Below are 22,678 nucleotides of genomic sequence, written 5' to 3' on the forward strand. Positions count from 1 at the left end.
TGAGAGTATTCTAGGCATTCATCTCATCCTTTAGCCAGGAATCACCACTGCAAAGCCTGGCTCCAACATATAGACAGCAGACTACTCACTGGGAAGGAAAGCCTTGTGAAATGCCCTTATCTCCTGCCCGCCTTCATCTCCCCGCCCCCGAACAGAATCACAACCAAATTTGTTTCTGAGGAGCAAGTTGTGTTTTAAGAACATAAGAACAGCCATGCTGGGTCAGACCAAAGGTCCATCTAACCCAGTATCTGTGTACTTTTATAAACTGACCATTTATTCCTACCCTTTGTTTCCTGTCTTTAACCACTTACCAGTCGATGACAGAACCTTCCCTCTTATCCCATGACTGCTTACTTTGCTTAATAGCCTTTGGTGAGGGACCTTGTCAAAGACTTTCTGAAAATCTAAATACACTGTATCCACTGGATCTCCCTTGTCCACATGCTTGTTGACCCCCTCAAAGAATTGTAGCAGATTGGTGAGGCATGATTTCCCTTTACAAAAAACAATTTGTTTGGGAAGAATCAACATGTGTTCATCTATTTGTCTGACAGTTTTGCACAACCAGTTTGCTCCGTACTGAAATCAGGCTTACCGGCCTATAATTGCTGGGGTCACCTCTGGAGCCCTTTTTAAAAATTGGCGTCACATTAGCTATCCTCCAGTCATTTGGTACAGAAGCCGATTTAAATGATAGGTTACAGACTAGAGTTAGTAGTTCTGCAATTTCATATTTGAGTTCCTTCAGAACTCTTGGGTGAATACCATCTGGTCCTGGTGACTTATTACTGTTTAGTTTATCAGTTTGTTCCAAAACCTTCTCTAATGACACCTCAATCTGGGACCAGTTCCTCAGATTTGTCACTTAAAAAGAATGGCTCATGTTTGGGAATCTCCCTCACATCCTCAACCGTGAAGACCGATGCAAAGAATTAATTTAGTTTCTCTGCAATCGCCTTATCATCCTTGAGTGCTCCTTTAGCGCCTCACTGGTTGTTTAGTAGGCTTCCTGCTTCTGATGTATTTAATTTTTTTTGCTATTACTTTGAGTCTTTGGCTAGCTGTTCTTCAAATTTTTTTTGGCCTTCCTAATTATATTTTTACACTTCATTTGCCAGAGTTTATGCTCCTTTCTGTTCTCCTCACTAGGATTTAACTTCCACTGTTTAAAGGATGCCTTTTTGCCTCTCAGTGCTTCTTTTACCTTGTTGCTTAGCCACAGTGGCTCTTTTTTTTTTCTCTTACTATGTTTTTTTTAATTTGTGGTCTACGTTTAGGTTGAGCCTCTATTATGGCGTCTTTATGCAGCTTGCAGGGATTTTACGTTTGGTGCTGTGCCTTTTAATTTCTGTTAACTAACCTCCTCATTTTTGTGTAGCTCCCCTTTCTGAAATTAAATGCTACAGTGTTGGGCCGCATTGGTGTTTTCCTCACCACAGGAATGTTAAATTTAATTATATTATGGTCACTATCACCAAGTGGTCCAGCTATATTCACCTCTTGGACCTGATCCTGTGCTCCACTTAGGACTAAATCAAGAATTGCTTTTCCTTTTGTGGGTTCCAGGTCTAGCTGCTCCAGGAAGCAGTCATTTAAGGTGTCAAGAAACTTTATCTCTGCATCCAGTTCTGAGGTGATACGTACCCAGTCAATATGAGGATAGTTGAAATTCCCCATTATTATTGAGTTTTTTTATTTTAATAGCCTCTCTAATCTCCCTGAGCATTTCACAGTCACTATCACCATCCTGGTCAGGTGATCAGTAATGTATCCCTACTGCTATATTCTTCTTATTTGAGCATGGAATTACTATCCATAGAGGTTCTATAGTACAGTTCGGTTCACTTAAGATTTTTACTTCATTTGATTCTATGCTTTCTTTCACATATAGTGTTCTGTCCTTCTGATATATTTTATAGCCTGGTATTACTGTGTCCCATTGATTATCCTCATTCCACCAAGTTTCTGTGAAGCCTTATTATATCAATATCCTCATTTAATATGAGGCACTCTAGTTCACCCATCTTATTATTTAGACTTCTAGCATTGGTATATAAGCACTTTAAAAACTTGTCACTTTTTAGCTGTTTCCCATTACATGATATAATTGAATGAGACTTTTTTTCATTTGACTGTTTCTCATCAGATCCTACCTGTATTTTATCTTCCATATTCTCCTCCTTACTAGGACATAGAGAATCTCCATTAGTAGATCCTTCCCTAAGGGATGTCTCTGTCCGAATCACATGCTCCTCCACACCGGTTGGCTTTCCCCCAGCCCTTAGCTTAAAAAATGCTCTATGACCTTTTTAATTTTAAGCGCCAGCAATGTGGTTCCATTTTGGTTTAGTTGGAGCCCATCCTTCCTGTATAGGCTCCCCCTTTCCCAAAAGTTTCCCTAGCTCCTAATAAATCTAAACCCGTCCTCCCTACACCATTGTCTCATCCACGCATTGAGACCCTGCAATCTAACTGGACCTGCATGTGGAACTGGAAGCATTTCAGAGAATGCTACCATGGAGGTCCTGGACTTCAATCTCTTATCTAGCAGCCTAAATTTCGCCTCCAGGACATCTCTCCTATTTTTCCCTATGTCATTGGTACCTACATGTACCACGACCACCGGCTCCTTCCCAGCACTACACATAAGTCTATCTAGATGTCTTGAGAGATCCACAGGCAAGTCACCATGCGGTTCTCCTGGTCGTCGCAAACCCATCTATCTATGTTTCTAATGATCAAATCGCCCATTACTAATACCTGTCTCTCCCTAATAACTGGAGTTCCCTCCCCTGGAGACGTATCCTCAGTGTGAGAGGATACCACAACATCATCCGGAAGGAGGGTCCCAACTATGGGATCGTTTCCCTCTGCTCCAGCTGGATGTTCTCCTCAACAGCACAGGTGTTGTCAGACCGGGGGTGGAACCATTGTACTGTGTCCTGGAAAGTCTCATCTATGTATCTCTCTATCTCCCTTAGCTCCTCCAGCTCCGCCACCCTGGTCTCCAAGGCCCATACACGGTCTTTTGAGGGCTAGGAGCTCCTTACACCAAATGCACACATACACCACCTGCCCATCGGGCAGGTAATCATACATGCTGCATTGGGTGCAATAAACTGGGTAGCCCCTACTCTGTTGCTGGACTTATACCTACATTCTCTTTTTACTCCTGCAGCTTATTCCTTAGTTGTTGTTGTTAGGGGGTGGTTTTTCGCTTACATTTAATGTTCCTTAAACTTTGTTAAACTTATGTAGCCCCCCCAAATGCTTTTTAAAGCCCTGGTCTTCCTGAGTAGCCCTGCCCCCTGGTTAAGGGTTGATGGGTGCTAAAGGGCTTAGGGTTCAAAGCCTCGTTAAGAAGCTCTCAGCTGAGATGGAGTCTCTCTCTTTCTTATATCCACAAAGGGTTGTATTTGTCTTACAAGTCAGAAGGCATCCTGGTGACTCAGTCTCCTGTGTCTCTCTGGGGTGCAGGATCAATGTTAATTTTCTGTTTCATGTGTTCAGGATTAGAATAAACACTGCTGGTTTAGCTTGATGGCTTTGTTTATTGCTAATATGTAAACTGAGGTAAACTCACATTCCTTTGTATAAAACAGGCTGGTCATCACGTTGACCTAAACTGGGCTGTCTGGTCTTAAACATGTTCTAGTAATGTCATATAGAGGGGATTCATAACTTCACATATAGGCTTGACATATGCATTTTACAATGAGATTAATAACCGGTGTGGTGTTAGTTTTCAAATGATACCTCAGAAGGCTAATTTTGTGCCAATATCATTGTAGTAGTGTGTAGGGTGTCGGAGTGCCTAGGATGACTCAGTCTTAGTATAAACTTACATAGCTAAGAAGGCTTATAAATGGGCAAGAGGGTTTTGTTTAATGAAGGAGAGTTTTGTTTGTTTGTTGGTTATTGTTAGTAATCAGCCAGTTTGTAATTGTGCAAAGTAAGCAGTCATCACTAAATCCTATGAAATAAAAAAAATTAAATCAGCTGCTTAGAAGAAGCCATGAACTGTATTGAGACAGACAAATTATGAATATCAAGAATCTTAAATCCAATTAAATCCCCCTATTTCTCTGTTCACCAAAGGTTAGCCCTTGTTTCCTTTCTGGGAATACATGGTTTAACCACTTGTTGATTAACAGAAGAAACTATTAATGGTTTGTTATAATTGCATTTCAATAGTCAATAAAATAATTACAAGAGTTTTGAAATCTAATCCCTTGATAGTGTCTTGTTAACTTTCTCTCACTAATCCATCTTGAAGTCTTGGGGAGGTTTTCTTTGGGCTGGTTTCTTCTTGAGTCTTTTTCTGTTTCTCTGAGCTGTCATGGCAGTGTGCTTGTAGAGATGGACAGGATAAGTTGGTGAGTACTTGCTGTATTACCAGGGTAGCACGGAGTATGTGTGTGAGGGGTGCTTACTCTCAGAGATTTTATATCCTTCTGTGTCTTATTTTCTTGAAATTATAAGGGGAAAACACAGCTTTTTCAGGCTTTAAATTTAAATTTGGTTTCTGCCACCCTTTCATTGGCTCAGTACCCTCCTGGATTGTCATTAGGAGCATCTTTGTCTTATGAATATGTAGTTTGTTAATGCATATATGCATTGGAATTCTAATTATTTCTTGACAGTTCTATTCCTCTGTCTTTGTAGTGGGAGATTCTTTAAGATTAGCATTTTAACTTTAATATATTCAGGCCATTTTCTGAGATTTCTTGGATTTTTTTTTGTTAGACTTAAACTGGAATTACAATTCTGTTTTTAGAAAATCCAAATGCTTCTGTTTTTTATATAAACGGTTCTCAAAGCACTTATTTTTAAAGTAAATTACTGAAAGTTTTTAACTATTTAAGCTAAAGAAGTTGTGGATTCTTTTTAACAGTTTTTGGAGGGATGAGTGTTGTCTTACTGAGTTTGGGTGAGGGGTTGCTTGAGCACTGCTAGTAATTAATTAATCAATTTCATATTATTATAAATAGTTTATATTTAAATGGCATCTTACATTAGTAATTAGTTTTGCAAGGTCATTAGATTCCATGTTGATACATAAAACATTTTACCATTTACATAGCAATGATATTACGAGCTTTATATTTATCTAACAGTTGCAAGTGCTTTTCACAAAGGTGTTTACCATTTCAAAACTCTGGAAATAAAAAGAGGCTTAAAACATTTCCAACTACATGGTTTTTCTCTGGGGTTCTAAGACAGAAGCAAAGGTTTTTATTGGAAAAGAAGATGAGGTTGATTCAGGCCCTCTTTACCCAAAGTTTTATGGTTTGACCAAATTGTTTACCAGTTGCAGTCTTTACAGTTAAAACTCCTATAAAATGCCTATAAAATATTCTTTATGAAGCAACAGTCACAACAACCAAGTTTACATCCATTTTTCAAAACATAGTATAAAAAAATTGGCATAGAAAGTTAAAGCAAAATAAAGTTTAAAATGTAGCTTTTCTGAATTTGTATAAGCATTATTAGGGGTAATACACGTGATTTTATGGCCAAGAAGAGGTTATCTTCCTGACATTTGTTTGTCCTTGTCCTCCTTTGGGCATTAAAAAGCAAATAACTACTGGGATTTCTTTAATTTGAACATTTGTAATATAACTAACTAGTTACATATATTATTCGATTATATTTTTAAGCATCCTAGCTATAACATACTTTATCTGTATCAAAATATTCAGTAAAGATGCAGAGAAGTTTGTAATGATCTATAATTAAAAACATTTTATTAATATAATTTTTGAATTGATATTGAGATCTCACACTTTCCAAGCACTGATTCTACTGTACACCTTCTAGATCTTATGCCAAGTTTGTTTTTACCTTAAAATAAAAGACAATCGCCATGTTGAGCAAGTAACTCGCTTTATTAACTATTCCAGAATATGGCCCTGATCCTGAAAACATGCCCATGTTTAAAGTTAAGCATGTATGTGAGTATTTGCAGGATCAGGTCCTTTATTTCCCAGAAACATGTCAACGAAATGGTGGCTCAGTCACTAGGCTGAAGCCTTGAATGAGTGGTAGAATGGGAAAGCCCTTCATTTGGGGCATATTCTGTCCTCGCTCTCATTATTTTGTGTATTCAACTTCTGTTGACAACCTGCAGCACCAAGTCTCTGAGCCCGGATCTGAGATCCCTCCACACTCACAGCGTCTCAAAGCCCAAGGTCTACACTCCAAATTTATGGCCCCACAGCCCAAGCCCTGTGAGCCTGGGCCAGCAGCGGCCATGCTGTACATCTTTTATCTTAGTGTAGATGTATCCCCAGAGTTGTATGCACTTTAGGATTTAGTCTGCACTACAAATACAGTATTGCTAACCCAAATATTCAGAACTTGAGTTAGGCACCACAAAGTCACAAGATTTAAAAAAAACCTTTTGGGTGCTTTTCACTTTCCTTCTGGTCTCTGAGCCTTTAAAATACACTTGTCACATTTACAAGCTTTTCTCTGCAACCAGTGAGGTCTAGAAACTACTTACAACTTAAAAAGAACGATTCTCACCCAATTGCAGGCCTTTAGGAGCTGGGGCTTTATGAAAAACCAAGAAAATCATGAGACTTGTGAAAACATCACAAGGGCTGGCAACACTGAACCTAGTTAAGGGACAACCATGTTTTAACTTTATAACCAGATTCCTCAACATAGATGTATGTGTATGCAGTATAGACAGGGCCTTGAATTGTAAAGTACCATATTTATACAGCTGGTAGAGATCATAGAATATCAGGGTTGGAAGGGACCTCAGGAAATCATCTAGTCCAACCCCCTGCTCAGAGCAGGACCAATCCCCAATTTTTGCTTCAGATCCCTAAAAGTCCCCCCTAACAGGCCAATGCTCAAAGCACTGAGCTATCCCACCCCTGTAAGAATGGTGAAAATCTGCACCCTGATAGCATCGAGGCAGAGCATCTGCACAGCCTTCAATAAAGCATAAAGAAAGGGGACTATGGTCTGCCTGGACCCAAGGGTGCATGGCCATCTCCCTCCTCCCCCACAAACTAGTTTACATGCATGATGCAGCGTGCAGTATGTGCTAGCCAGAGGCACATGCTGCTCTTCTTCAAACGGGCAGCATTTTTATTCTCCACTCACCTGTCCTGTGCCATCTTGCCCTGTGACATAGGGCACTCAGACACAGCTGACACTTCTTCTGCTTGTAACATACCTCTGCTTAAAATGTTCATGAAGTCAGAGCTGAATTAATGATGACTGAAGACAAGCTGGATTAAATGTGCCCTGTTTGTTCTGACTATACTAACCCTTTGACAGCACAGAGTTCAAATCAAAAACTGCTCTCTCTTCCTCCCTGGTTGCCTAGCAACCTCCCTCCCCTCATTAGAATACAATTTCTATTCCTTTTTATTACATTACTGCAGTGTTATAGGCTTTGTTGCCAACCCAGCCCTGCTCCCAATAAGAAAAGCAGGATTTGGCCCTTTGTATGAGGTTTAGGGGAATATGTGCTTTGGTGCAGAAATCAAACATGTAGCACTAGGAAACCTTTGGCCATGAATGTCTTGTCATATGCTCAGCAGGTGGAATTTGTGTGGATATGCTATTCACAGTCATTTCATTTTCAGTTGAGATCATTTGTAAACCAAGGGCACAATTCTCTCCCCATCTGCAAGGCACAGCTCTCTGCTGGTACTCTCCTGCTATTACAGATGCAGAACTTCCAGTTATGACATATCTGTGGAAATCTGCTGTGCAGATCTGCCAGGAGATTTTTGCCACACATACCTATATCCAGGACAAACATGATGCTCTGACTCAGTAGGGGAAAATCAAGAAACTACCCATATCCACAAATATACAGCGTCCATGGGTGACAGTGGTGAAATAAATAAGACTCCCTGGCTCTTTCTTCAAAGTAATTGGCAGTGGAAACAAAAAAATAGTCACTTTTTTCTTCAGAATAGACAAATGTATATTATAACCTGGCATAAGAGGCAATTTCAGGTCTGAGTGTCAATTTTAACCTTTAATTCCTTTCTTTTTTGTCAGTTTGTGTCATAACTAAAAACATGGCCTTAAACCTTTTTTTTGTTGACTTAAAATAGCGAATCACATAGGAAATTCTCTCCACAGAGATATATAAACAATTCTAGATAAGCAAGCTGGGGTTAAATATCAAAGCTAGTAACTTGAGGCCTGTCTGCACTAGGATAGAAGGTGTTGTTAAAATACTTAATGTCTTTTAAAAAATATTAGTTAAAAATGTGGTGATAGGGCAAATTGTATTCTAACGTGTTAGCTGTTCCAGCCCTGTTCTAGCCCTGTCTAAATAAACCTACTATAATTTGAGTTAATTGATAGGCTACAGATAATTCATGGATGTGTTTGGTTTGCCTTAGGGTTTAGCCTAGGATAAACTACAAACATTCAGCTCTCTTGTGTTCAGGTTCCATAACCAGAGGATAGCCTGTGTATCAAGGGAGGTAAGGCATTGTAAATGACATTTTAGATGTCATGTTAGGCACTCTTCCACCACGAGTTATTGTTTGCAACACTCCCCCACTGTCACAGCATGGGAGGAAACCACGCCAAGCTGGCGCATAGTTGCGGCAACTTGGACAAGCCAAAGAGTAGCCTGTAGATCCTGATCAGGATCTACAATCAACTGGACAAGGAGGCAAGTGTAGCAACAGACTCTTGAATTTACTTATTCTGTTAGACTCTTTCCCACCAATGCTTCTACTCTGAAAGGAAATAGTTTTCCATTCCCTGGTATACTAAAAGGCCAGTATTGCTCTGGTCCAAGAATGTGTGAACTGTCGTAACAAAAGGGTGTTGAGAGATCAGCCATGGTGTCACACTCCTGATCCACAGGAGTGGGATTCTTTTCCTTTTCAGGTTTCAGAATGATAGCCGTGTTAGTCTGTATCAGCAAAAGCTTTCCTTTTCAGTTTTTCCATCAACTTGTAGATAACACACAGCAGGAAAATCAGTCAGTAGCTCTTTTGGTCTGACAATGGTTTCTTTGGCTTAGAAGCAGCTAAAAACATTGATGGAGTGTCTAGATTATCGTTTGCAAGGGTATTTGTAACTAGAATTAACTGGCAGTTCATCAGGGGCTTTTATACTGCAAACTTGAACTGAATTTTAATTTGAGTGTTGCCCTTTTGAGTCTTGTCCATACACAAAACTCAGTCAAGTGTGGTGGTGCTTCTGACAGGAATTGGCTAGCCCGAGAGGGGTTATATGCTAGAACTCAAGCAGGTACAACTCATCAGCTACTAACCAGTGTGAATGTAGGCTGGCACCACTTGACTGCTTCTAGTCCTCAAATGCCTTCTCACACTTCCCACCATGTACCCAGGAAGGACAGACAGGTTCTCCCAAAATTAATTCAAAAAAAAATTCATAGAGGGCTCAGCTTACTGCAGCATTAAGAACCAGGTTGCTCAACAGCAATCCCTTTGTCTAATTAAGGAAAGTTATGTTGTGCTGTGAGGGGAAAGCCTTTCCAGTCTCCAAAAAAAACGATGAAAGCCAGAACATGACCTTGAGGTTGAGGGGAAATGGACTGATAAAGACATTGAGGAGGGAAGGGGGAATATATTAGACATTTTCCTCTATAGTTACTGCACTTCTAGTGTCTATATTAGCATCTAGCTCATTATAAACTGCTTGGCATTGCCTTGATTATGAAGGGTATTATCCAAAACCAGATTCTATTCTGTTCTAACAATAGAAGCCAAATATGCCCTAGCCAGTCACGCATAGCATCCATGGAAAACTCCAGAATACATGTACAAAAGTAGGTGGAAACATTAGACTAGATCATTAAAAGTGTAGACCTGTAATATGAGTAAAAGGAAAGTATAAAAAGAGGTTTTACACCTGGAAGCTATTATAGTTATTTAAATTGAGAAAGAATAACCAATTGTTTTCTAAGATGTATGCCGCATTTATGAAAAACCTTGAAGGATAAATGGATCTTTATAGCATGCTCCTTCCTCAAAGGTTCTGTGAATAAAATAATAGTGAGAGAACTCTCAGTGGATGCTGAATGCTGCTAACTGATGAAATTATTACTTATTACGCTGCAACTGAACTCTGCTTAGAAACACCATTTTCAATATGATTTTTGAAGAATGACAGCTGACATGTAAGAGGCTTTGTATCAAAAATGAATAGTGATAATTTCCTGATATCTTTTTAAATGAAATGTATTTCAATGACAGTAAAATTGGGAAATGCATGACTTTAAATACTGAGCTCATGGAATGTTGCCTTGAAAATAAAACAAGCGTTTGCTTTAATCCATAAACTAATCTTGAAATGCTGAATTTATGAAGTATTTGTCATTTTAAACAGTATTATTTATAATAAAACAGACAGTGTCAGTACTTCCAATGTAATGTCAAATGAAATGCCAAAAAGAGAGTGCTACGGCTTTGTGTGATGGGGTGAAGCAGTCCCATTCATTAAGGTTAAAGGAAAACCCTCCTTAGAGGCAACCAATATCTGTGTCAAAGTAACTCACCTGCAGCTATTGGTTTGGTAAGAAGAGGGAGGAGTACAAAAGTTACATTAAATGTTTGATTTAGTGCAGAGGAAATGGAGCTCTGGTCTGCTGCTCTATCCTAACTCACCATTTTGACCCTAAGTATTAGCTCTTAAGATATGTTACCACTAACTGATATGAGGGTATTGGCAGAGGATCATAGATATTGTTATTTGCATATGTAGCTGTAGGTAACCTCGAGGTCTAATTTCAGCCTTAACAGATCTTTTTATGAATGGCTATGGTACAAGTACCTAAATCTTCAGTATTTTGGAGGGAGGGAGGAAGGTAATTTGCTAGCCTTAATTGAGGCACAAATGGTGAGCTCCCAGCAAAGGTTCATTGGAGAGCTTTAACACTGCTACTGCTTAAATCAGGAAGAACGTGCTTCCTTTTTACAGTCCTGGAGTCTACACAGGGTGCGGACAAGTCTGTAACAACAGCTTTTAAACTGCCACTGAAACTTTAATGACGGACTGGTAAGTGGTCACTTTGTTCTAGAAATTCTGACCAACAAAATAATTCCAAAGAGAAGAAAAAGGACAGGTAATCTCTTCCAAGATGAAAAAGGTTGTTGAGACCAGTCTTAAAATCCAAGGAGAAAAGAGACTGGTCCAACCTCAGTGACAAAGAAAAAGGTTAAGGCTGGAATTGTAGAGCAAGAAGGAAAAGGTGAAGCTTAGAGTTGTAGAGAAGAAAATAAGATTCAGAAGAGAAAGAAGCAGAATTGTATTAGTAGAGATCCATCTGAATATTAGGAAGTGTGACAAAGTTCCTCCTCTGCCTTGGTGGGTCCTGCGCTTATTGGTGGATTGCTTGCCTCAGAGATTCATGGCAGCCCTCAGTTTGGCCACTTCTACTAGTGGCTCAAACCTGCCGTCGACTCAGCTAACCTCATCACTGGCCAGCATGGGGGAAACTAAGAACAATTCCCACAGTCTCTGTATCCCACCCAGTGGGTCAGGGACAGGACAGATCCCTTTCTAATTTAGACCTCCCCTTCTGGTATTTCTCACAGACCAGGTCAACTCCTCCAGTGTCTGATCAGGAGTTGGGGGAATGGGGGGAACCTAGGCCCACCCTCTACACCAGCTTCCAGCCCAGGGCCCTGTGGATAGTAGTTATCTACAATGTTCCCTGTATCAGCTGCATGACAGCTACAACTCCCTACTTCCCCATGGCCTTCCCCCAGCATCTTCTTTAGCCTCACTGCAGGATCTTCCTCCTGAAGCCTGATCACACTCAACCACTTCACTACTCTAGCAGCACACCATCTCACTCCCTGCTCCTGCCATGTGCCCCTACTAACTGATGGGAGGTCCTTTTTAAACCAGGTGTCCTGATTAGCCTGCCTGCCATAATTGATTCCAGAAAGTTCTTAATTGGCTCCAGGTGTCTTGATTAGCTTGCCTGTCTTAATTGGTTCTAGCAGGTTCCTGATTGCTCTAGGGCAGCCCCAGCTCTGGTCACTCAGGGAACAGAAAACTGTTCATCCAGTGGCCAGTATATTTGCCTTCGACCAGACTCCTGTACTCCCCTGGTCTGGGTCTGTCACAGAAGAATAACCCTTTCATCAAGCTAGGAAGCTCAGATAGTCCAACAGTCCAGATTTTACCCTGGGTAATGTCACATGGGCATTTGTTTAGGATGACTTGCCTGTAATATGGCTATCTCCGTTTTTGCCAGTAAATCCATTATATACCAAACTGCATCACTTCTGTCTCTCTCACACACAGTCATTTATATTCATAAGGTTTATATTTTGTAATTGCTGAATATGGGAAAAATGGGAATTACCTTTTATTCCCCACACAGGTTGACTCTCTGCTCCACTGTTGATCTGTGGTGCTCATGACCTCTTCAGAAGAGTGTATGCTGGGATGTCACAATTTGAAGCAAAGAAATGTAGAGATTACCACTTCGTGACTCTCACAAAGAGACAATGAAACAGTAAATGTAAAACTTGGTTGCAGTCCCCTGTTATCCTGTATGGTTCGGCTGTCACAGTTGGCTCTTTAAAGCTGGCTGTTGTTGTTGTTGTTGTTCTTTTTTTTAATACTCAACTAGTTGAGAATGTTTTGATACATAATTACAAAGTTCAGACCCTTACTTTTTAAAATGTGTTATGATTAACCAATCCCTCTCTCCATATTTGTTTTCCTTTCCCCTCCTACCTGTTGACTCTTATTTCTTTTATGATCAGGGTCTGCTGAATGTATCAACAGATACCCACAGAAAATAAAAACAAAGCAGTATATCTTGTACAAGACATAACTGATGATGAATTATTTGTTTTGCATCATATTATATAGATACAATTGTCATTTTTATGTTTGCACTTCAATCATAACATAGGAAAGTTTTCCCCAGTTTGGTCTGGGACTTTTCATGGAACATCAGGGAGTTAGAAATTCTATGCTGATGGATATTTGGCACGTTCTTGGAACAGAGTCCAAATGATTATGCAATCTGTTTTTCGAGCACTTCATATGCTAGACCCACAGTATGCATTTTGTCACTGTGGATTGTTTGTGGATGGGGTTTATTTATTAGACTCTGGAAATCATGTTTAACAAGCTTTCAAAATGTTGCTTTGCTTGGTCAAAGTTCCACTAATTTTGCTAATGATTAAACTTAATACAGCAATAACGTCAATGCTAATTCCTCTCATGAACAAAGTCAGTGAAACATTCACTTTTCGTTAACTGACTCATCTCCAGTGCAAGTTTGCTTTTGTGTTGAGCAAGAATCTGTACTTTTTTATGGAATGGGCACTTTAATCAGTGCAGTTTGGCTGTTTGGGAGGTGGGGGTCCAGGACTTACTCCCAGTGTAAAGAAAAGCAGTACACACTTATGGTATTGCTTGAAAATTTAATTGCCAAAACAACTGAATTTGGTTTCTGTTTAGATCTGTATTGCCTCTTGAAATACTTCTATCTTTCAGCAGTATATTATAAGATGTAAATGCACATGCAAGAAAATCGTTTTTTACTGGCAGTGAACAATTCAATTAAATAAATTTACTTACAAGTTAGCGAGCAGTTACAAAGCTCTTGTGAGTTCCTTGTGCAACAGAGAAGTCATACAACTCGATGACAAGGGATTCTTGTACAGAAAAATGTGATAGAGTGGAGACAAGAAGTTTAAGCCCCATTACAGAAGTGTACGCTGTCAACATGGTTTCTGAGGTTTGAAATTGGTTCTTTGATAAAAAAAAATTAAGATTAAAATTTTTCACAACAGTCAAGGAACTTGGAGTTAAAGCTACCATCTCTTTTATTCTTTTTGTGCATCATGATCTTTTGCATGATGAGAGAACAGTTGTCAATAGTTTTTTGATGACAAGGCTGCATGGTATAAAGGGAAGATTAAATATATTTAAATGTTAAAATTACTGTGTTTTAAAAATGTATAGTCAGTTCTCTAGAAATGTGAGTAAATTGTAAATACTGTAGTAGTATGAATGCACTGAAATTTAAACATTTCTTCTATTTTTAATAGATAAGTTAAATTGCATTTTTGGCCAATAGAATTAATACATAATACCAGAATCATCTCTGGTCTATGAGAATTTTGGTTGCTTATTCCTTGGCTGAATTTGGTATATTAACCCGAATTGAATTTCCCTGTGACTTTGAATGTACAGTGAAAGCTGACATATATCACGTGAAAGCAGTTATTTAAAATGTGGTCTGGTGGCAGGGCATGGCGTCCTCAGAGAAGGGTCAGACTTTGGAACTCTGTTCTGAGGTCGAATGGATTTGAATTTGTTTAAGCAGTTTAGACTCCTGTCCTGCAAACATCTATGTGCTTAATGTTAACATGTGAATAGTTCCGTTGAATTCAAAGGGAGAATTTGCATATTCAAAATAAAGCAGGTGTAAGTGTTTGCTTGATACAGGCCTTATTTTGTATAGGGTCAGGTCAAAGAAGCCTTTGTTATGGTCAGCTACCTTTCTGGTGATGTCCTGCTAAATACTTCTGTTTCAAGGAATTTACCAGTATACTTTTCAATGTCTTTGCCAGTAGTTTGTGTAATATCTGCAAGACAAATATCACATTTTGTTGTTTGTCAACTCTCTTCTCTTCACTTTGCATTTATAAATCTGAGAGAATTTAAATGCAAAAAACCTAGCATTAATGCAATGTTAAGGTTGAGAAATCAAGCACTCAGTCAAGAGATTCCAAAAGTTTAAGGTTAGGCTAACACACTAATCAGGCCATGTTGCACATATGCTTGAATGGTAATCATCCATCTTAAATATGCTGTAAGTGGCAAAGAGGTTCAGTTTCTATGTGTTGTGCTACAGCATTGCGAGTTGCTGAAAAGTCCAATTCTTGAGCAGTGGTCCTTATCACAGATAATGCAGGTGTAAGCATAGGGCCAGAAGATGAAGCTGACACACTATTAGTGCTTCAGGCCTGCTGCGCTTTGTTCTCTCTCAACCACCTCTCTTAGACTTTTTTTCACTCACTGGTGTGGCGTAGCGCAGCCCTCCAGCATAGTTTGTTGCTAGCTGCATCTTCTGAGCTTCCAATGTCAATTATTGAAAGTTTTCAAGTCCCTCCTGCAAACTCCTTGAATCTGAGCCTAGACTGGCCCAGTGACCCTCCTCAAGTTCTCCATACAGGAGATCCTTTGGAACGTGTAATTGTCCATTTAATGCAGATGACTAGTCAACAGAGACGTCTGTTTGAAAATAGTGATTAGGCTTGGCAATTTTGCAAGTACATTGTTATCAGGAACTTTGCTTTCCCACTTGATTTAGAATATGGCAAAGACAATGGGTGTGGAAGGTGTTTTAACCTTTTCTTATGCCTGCTGTAAGTGATCCAGGTCTTGCTACCATATGCATATATGTCACCCTTATTTTCTTTGTGAATATATATATATATTCACACACGCACACCAATGTATTAACTTTTAATTCACATCTTATGTTATACAACTTCTTTAGTTAATGGAATTTTCTGAGCTTTGAGGGCTTGATTTCAGAAGTCTGACATTAAGATGTATTTGCAGAGTATTTTGGGATCCTTCAGAATAAAAACCTCTATATTGTTATAAGACGGTGTTATTGCCATGCAGAAGGAATCCAGTTACTTTCTAAATGTCTGGTACTATTGATAGGAATAAACCTTTTAGCATGTCAAGGGATTGGCTCTTTACTGTGATAAACTATAGAGGACTTAGTGACTGAAATGTGTATATTGTCTTTTGTTCAAGTACCCTAAAGCATTATTTGGTATGTGAAGGAGTGGCCTCACCCATAATTTCTCAGATAAAAAGTGCCAGCCCTTAAGGAATGCATTGGAAGTGAAGATTACCATATATGAATGAAATTGTAAGTAAGCAGAATGCAATTACATACCTGGAATTGTGCCAGAATATGGTAGGGCTAACATTATCTACTCTTGTGAAAAATATTATAGGCTTTTTAATGGCCAAAAGTGGCCAAGATTTGGTTTCAATCAAGTGATCACAACTGCAGCATGCTCATACATGGGAGAGGTGGCCTGTCAAATGGGCAAATTCCAAACCCTTAGGGGTGTCAGGGAAAAAATATAATACCTCAATGCCTTTTTAATACCAACAGGCAGGCAGTACACACACTGGAGCACTGTTATAATGTACTTACCACAAGATACCCTATCAACAATGGGGTTCCTTGTTAATTTTTGGGGTTTTAAAACACCACAGTCCAAGTTCAGGTAGCTGTAGATAAAAAAAAATAAATAGAAAAGATGTCATCTCTTCATATGTTTGGTCTTCATTAGCGAAATATATATTTGAAGTAAGGAGTGATCCTCCAAAAAGTAACCATCGGATATTCCATTACAGGAATAATTTTTTCCTGGGCAGAAAATCAGTTTTTTAGTATAGTAATGTGCAAAGCCACTAGATGGACTTACCTATATTCCTTGCATTATGAAACAGCCATTGGCAGAGCAGACCATACTGATATGTGCATGGTTTCACAGGTTGTATTTTTGAAATCTTCACTTTTCTTCCTGGATTATGAATTCTCATGGGACCAGACAGTTTCCTCATTCATCTCATAGTGAAACTTTCATTTTTGTATCCATGATTCTCATGGATGGGGACTGAGGGCTGTATGTGGCTCATCATCTCTATGTATGCTTTATTCTACATCTGTAAAGTTGAGTGGTTTAGGTGATGTGTATGGTGAAATGCTATTTTAGATCATATGTAACCCTTCTGCCCATCAGAGTTGGCAGCAACAAGGGCCGGGTTCAGTATCTAGAGGTTCCATTCCAATAACACAATGCAAAACCGGCTCAAGCCTCCACCCAGTGACCTGGGACAAATATATACCACCCCTGCTGCGCGCCTCTGAGAGGCAATGCTTCCCCTCTTGCAAGCACAGAGTCTGAGTGTAGCAAAAGCCTTTTAATAACAGAGAGAAACAATGTGGCATTATGTTGGGAAAACACCACCAACAGGATTCATAACACAACCCATGAGCAAAAAACCCACCCCAAGCAAATTGGGGTGTGTCCTTTCCTTTTGGTTCTTGAGTCCCGCAAAGTCACCCAAAGTCCCAAAAGTCCAACGACCCAAAAGTCTCTGTCTCTGGTCAGTGCCGCACCAGAGTTTGAAAGTTTATCTGCAGAGTTTTACCTCCCAACCTGGGTGGAGATGGGGCAGGGTTAAGGGGCACCTTATGTGGTGCAAAGCCGATTGCCCCACCTCTCCATGGGGCTCCGCTCTGCCAGCCGTCCCACGAATCTCTCCGCTCTGCCAGCTGTCCCATAAGCCGCTCCAGCCGTCCCCGTGAACTGCTCTGCTCCAAGAGCCGCTCTGCTCTGCTCTGCTTGCCATCCCATGAGCCACTCCAGCTGTCCCGCGAACTGCTCCGCAATATATCTTCAGGCTCCCCCACTACTTAGCACAACACTCAGTGATTTCAGCTCTTAGTAAGTTTAGCTCTTTTGTGATTTCAGCTTGTAGTAGGGGAGCCTCAGTGCTGGTGCACCATTGGCCCACAGTGAATTCAGCTCAGCAGCCTGTACCTAGACTGCTAATAGAATCAGGTACTTGTTTCTCAGGGCTTGTCTACACTACCGGCCAGATTGGCGGGCAGTGATCGATCCAGCAGTGGTTGATTTATTGTGTCTAGTATAGACGCGATAAATTGACCTCTGAACACTCTCCCGTTGACTCCGATATGCCACTATAAGAAGCACAAGCACAGTCGACGGGAGAGTGTCAGCTGTCGACTTCAGCTACGCTATTCACGTAGCTGAAATTGTGTATCTTAGATCGATCCCCCCCACGGTAGTGTAGACAAGCTCTTAAAGTGTATCAACGCTCCTACGGTACTGAAATTAACTCTTCAGAATGCTCACAAATTTTAGGGAAACAGTAAAAATATTCTCATTATGCTCATTAGTAAAGATATATACCTTGCAATACATTTAATGTTTCTTGTTGTGAGAGATATTATAACTTCTTTTTAAGGAAATTGGGTAGATTAATGTAATGGGCTGGGCTAAATTGCTCTTCACATGCATTCCCTACTCTACTAGCAAATCTTACTTGATACATTTAAAGCAGTTTAGCTAAGGATGTTCTGTAAGGCAGTAAGAGTAAGATGCAGCATACCATATTTCTGTAAGGACTGATCTAGTTAAGCTTGTTTTTGTATTTATAAACAAACAAAATAACCCATGGAACCGAGTTCGCTGCTTTTATAAATGATTGTGTCTCCAGTGACTTCAGTGGAATTGTACCTTTTTATGCCGGTGATGAATTTGTCCAGTGACATTCTGGTTGTCTAAAGGGTCTGAACTAGAGAGGATACTAAGAAGAATCCATAAGGTGAATAAATTGTTTTATGTGCTCCACCTATACTGCTTCAGTATTGCACCACATGATAGAAAAATTATGGTCTGACAGCAACTTTTTACACACTGAGTACTCAGTCTATCTTTAGTCTTTAATCTACCTATAGTAAGAAGAGTTACTGAATATTAAGGCATAAATTCTACTGTTAGATCAGTATAACTCACTGATTTCAGTGGGAGCTGGTTTTTTGGTGACTGTGTGTGTAATAGAGAACTAGTCAGAGGAACCAAAGGATTCACTTTTTTCTTGCTGATTACAATGTCTGGAATATTGCAGTCATTCTAAAAAGGCCTTCATTCTGTAATGAGCAAACCCCTCTAGGTTTTGTTTGATTTTTTTCAAGTTTTAACTGGGGACACCTGCTGCTAGTTTCCACAGACGAAGTTTGACTACAAGGATGGGTTTCCTAAGATTACCTTGCTAATGGTATTCTGTAGTACAGTACTCTTTGTGGTGCCATGTATAGAAGATGCTGCATATAAAAACATCTTAAAATATAAAGAGAGGTTTTTAGGAGAGAATTGCATCAGCTATGGCAGAAAGATGGGACACACTGAACCAGAACAGATACTGATCAACAAACAGGCCTAATTCTAAGTCTAGATATCATAAAAACTAAAAGCTGGAAGCTGATTAGAGTTGATGGGATTGTGCCTGTTTACACTATGTTTGACATTTGGCCCATAGAGAAAGAAAAGCATACGGGTTTTAGCAGAGAGGATAGAAGAACATTGGTGCATCAATGATGTTAGATGCAACAGTTAATGTGCTACAGACACAAGTGTCACATACTCAAAGGACTTGGCCATGCAAGAATCTGCTGTGGTGTCCTCTCCTTTGGTTGAGGAATTTATATTTCAATAAAGGAACACCTCACTTTGTCCATGAAATTGAGGCAGGGTCCAGCCTCCATTTTCCCCATCCTATGGCTTGGGGTCTCCCACTGCTGTCTGGATAGAGGTGAAAAGACACCCAGGACATTCTAACACTGACAGCAAAGAAGGAGCTCAAGAGTGTGCCTCTCCTGTCAATGCCATCAAATACTCACTCTGGTCATCCTGTTGCTATTAGAACATATGTGATAACCCTTAGCACTTCAGCAGCTTTACATTTTACAGTGCTGAATAGACATTTAAATAGAAAATTAATTGACACAGCACCCTGTGACCTTGTTGGAAGGTGACTGGTTGCTGAGACTGGAATTAGTTGCAGTTTCATGTAATACCCATTTCACAGATGTGGGAAATTGAGATACAGAATGACTAAATGATTTATCTAAGATCAAAAGCCTGTATTGGAGCTCTGCAGTTCCTGGTTTATCAAGTCGTCTGTTCAATTTACTTGAAAAAACTGTGAGTGTGGTTGAATAGGAGACTGGGAGACAAGAATTCCTGTCCAGAATGACTACATTTACATTTAAATAATTTTAAATTGTGGGTTATTATATCAAATTACTGATATATTGTTCACCCTAATGTATCTTGTTGTTTCATTATCCTCACATTTTCATTAAATCGTATAGAAGATTAGTTCAACATTTTACACTGTGTACTTTTTAATCATAGTTTTAAAGTAGGTGTGTAGCAATAAACATTTAGTGAATATTTTACAGTTTATTTATTCTCAGAAGTAATGTTCCCGCCCCTACGTAGATCAACATAACCATTTATCACAGCTGTCAACTTTTTTTAAAAAAATCAGTCATTATATGTCCCTGATTCTCTTGTATATTACATATGAGCAGTTTATAACATTTTAGAACTTTGCAACCTAAATCAATGTACATGATTCATAGTGAATATATTCCCATCTAGAAAGCAACACATGATAAAATAAAAGTGTGTTTTAATAGTGTAGGCTTGGCTTGACAAGAATAATTGGACATAGGTGAGACCTCATTTCTTGGGTGACAGGATTAGGGCGGCTTCAGAGTAACAGCCGCGTTAGTCTGTATTCTCAAAAAGAAAAGGAGTACTTGTGGCACCTTAGAGACTAACAAATTTATTTGAGCATAAGCTTTCGTGAGTTACAGCTCGCTTCATCGGATGCATAGGGTGGTAACTGGATCAGCAGGCTGGGAATAGAATGTCCGTATGAGCTAAGATAAGGGGGAATGATTTACAATGGACAAGATAAGTCAGAACATAAAGCAAAGGTAAAGAGTAAGTCGTACATGGACAGTATGTAGACAGAGAATGCTGTACAAGAATTGGTTCCGATAAACTAATCAAGCCAATCCTAAAACATGTAATGAAATGTACAGTAAATGCAATGTAATATGTAAATGTATATAAAGAAAGAGGTTTGCTACGCAACTTTGGATATGTTGTGTGCCCTATACCCACCCCCTGGGCTTGAGTCTTTTCAATTTAGAGTAGTTTTGCTGTATGCCAAATAAAGGAACCTGAGTGATGAGACTGGAGTTGAACTGAGTTCTTGGGGAACCATGTGGAAGAGATCTTGGGGGAACCCCAAAGTAGTGGTGCCATGACTTAGATCCGCTTGTCTGGGGCAGGAAACATATACACCCCTTAGTATAAGGGTCGCAACCTAGCATTAAGGGAAATGGCATTGGAAAGGTTTAAAAGGATTTAAATAGGAGGAAATTAGTTCCATGCTGAAGAAGTGGTTTAAATTGAAGGGTGGATGCTACACACTCCCCAGAGAAGTGCTAGGGGGAGATTGGGTCTGGGTGAAAAAGGAACTCCAAGAATTTATTTTAAAAAAATTCTTGGCAAAGCACATGAGAGGTCTGTTAAAAATTATTGGCAGAGTACAGCAAAAACCAGTTGAATGCCACTGAAACTTTCAAAGAAATAGAGCCAACTGGTAGTCATGGAAAAATATCAAGGTTTTTTTGGTTTTTGTTTATTCTACAGTAAAGAAAGCAAATCAAAGCAGCAGTATTACAAGGATTATTTCTGGTGGCTAAAACTTTACAAATAAAATGTACCATGTTAGGAAATGAATGCAAAAAGCATAAAAAGCAAATCAAAGTTGTAAAAAGCAAAAAAACCCACCTAAATAAAAACATACCTAAAAGGTCAGGGAAAACATAATGTCTGTTACCTATATCCATATAGCCAAAGTAAAAAGCAGCTGTCCTTCAAGAACTGAATTTAGTGAGTACAGCTTAGCTAGTACGGACAGTGTATTTCAGCCTGCTGATCCAGATACCTCCTTAATTCTGTCACCCAAGAAATGAGGTCTCACCTCTCTCTGGTTATTCATCTCAAGCCAGGCCTACACTATTAAAACACACTTTCATTTTATCATGCATTGCTTTCTAGATGGGAATATACTGATTATGAATCACGTATATTGATTTAGTACTAAGTTAAAAAATGCAAAAGACATAAAAGATAAGCTTAAAGCCACAAAGAAAAAGTCAGTTAAAAATGTGATACAATCCCAAAATTTAGTAGCTAGCAAGGTCTTGAAAAGTTTTTTATTAAACATTAAAAAATTAAAGTGATTTTTAAAAACGTATGTACAATTAAAAGAAGCTTACACAAATTAACATGATAGAACTTGGAGGAGACTAAATAGGGGTAGTAAAAGTAATAAAATGTTAAAAAGAACAGTGAAAGATTTAAAAAAATGCTGAGTTGAAGAAAAAAACCTAGTTATGGCAGTAAAAGTCAGTGTAGCCATGCCCATGAGATCCTTAGTAATTAAAGGTTTCAGAGTAGCAGCCGTGTTAGTCTGTATTCGCAAAAAGAAAAGGAGTACTTGTGGCACCTTAGAGACTAACAAATTTAATTAGTTTCTAAGGTGCCACAAGTACTCCTTTTCTTTTTAGTAATCAAACAAATTATGCAATGGTCAAATGGTGACAAATACCACCACCATCTTTTTCCTTTGAAAGTATTTACAGCCATTCAGAAAAATGGGTCCTTCCCAAATATTGTGTCTATGGATAATCTGTTGTGTTGACTGTTCTCATATTTGCAGGAATCCAATTTACGTTGTTTAACTCTGAACAGTTTAGTTAAAATCACTTTAAAAATTAGAGATTTCTACATGGCTTAACTGCTTCCACATGCACTAGTAGGGATATAACCTAAGCGCACGTGTGTACACAAACATTAATAAATAAATGGTAGTGCTAAGTTTAAAAATAAATAAATAACACAGCAGTTAAAACTGCCTGTCAAAAAAAGTTTTATGTGTAACAATAAGCTTACTAAAATCTCAAATAACTAAAATACAAAAATAAAATAAAAACAGCAGTGGAACAAAACATTGTGAAAATACTGAATAATTA

The 22,678-nt window shown here is 39.1% G+C and overlaps 1 protein-coding gene and 1 long non-coding RNA gene across 5 annotated transcripts in view; one reads left to right on the forward strand and one right to left on the reverse strand.

Moving 5' to 3' along the window:
• LOC311525598 overlaps positions 1–12,522 on the reverse strand; it is a 46,698-nt gene extending 34,176 nt beyond the window's left edge. For all 3 annotated transcript variants that reach the window (XR_014712815.1, XR_014712816.1, XR_014712817.1), the window contains exon 1: positions 12,338–12,522. This is a non-coding gene — a long non-coding RNA (uncharacterized lncRNA). The remainder of the gene's footprint in view (positions 1–12,337) is intronic.
• The window catches only part of DPYD (dihydropyrimidine dehydrogenase), a 537,067-nt gene that overhangs the window by 5,394 nt on the left and 508,995 nt on the right, over positions 1–22,678 (forward strand). The gene's annotated exons all lie outside the window — the stretch shown is intronic.

The sequence above is a fragment of the Lepidochelys olivacea genome (genome assembly GCF_965140295.1).
Source record: "Lepidochelys olivacea isolate rLepOli2 genome assembly, chromosome: 8".
In the NCBI taxonomy this organism is placed as follows: Eukaryota; Metazoa; Chordata; order Testudines; family Cheloniidae; genus Lepidochelys; species Lepidochelys olivacea.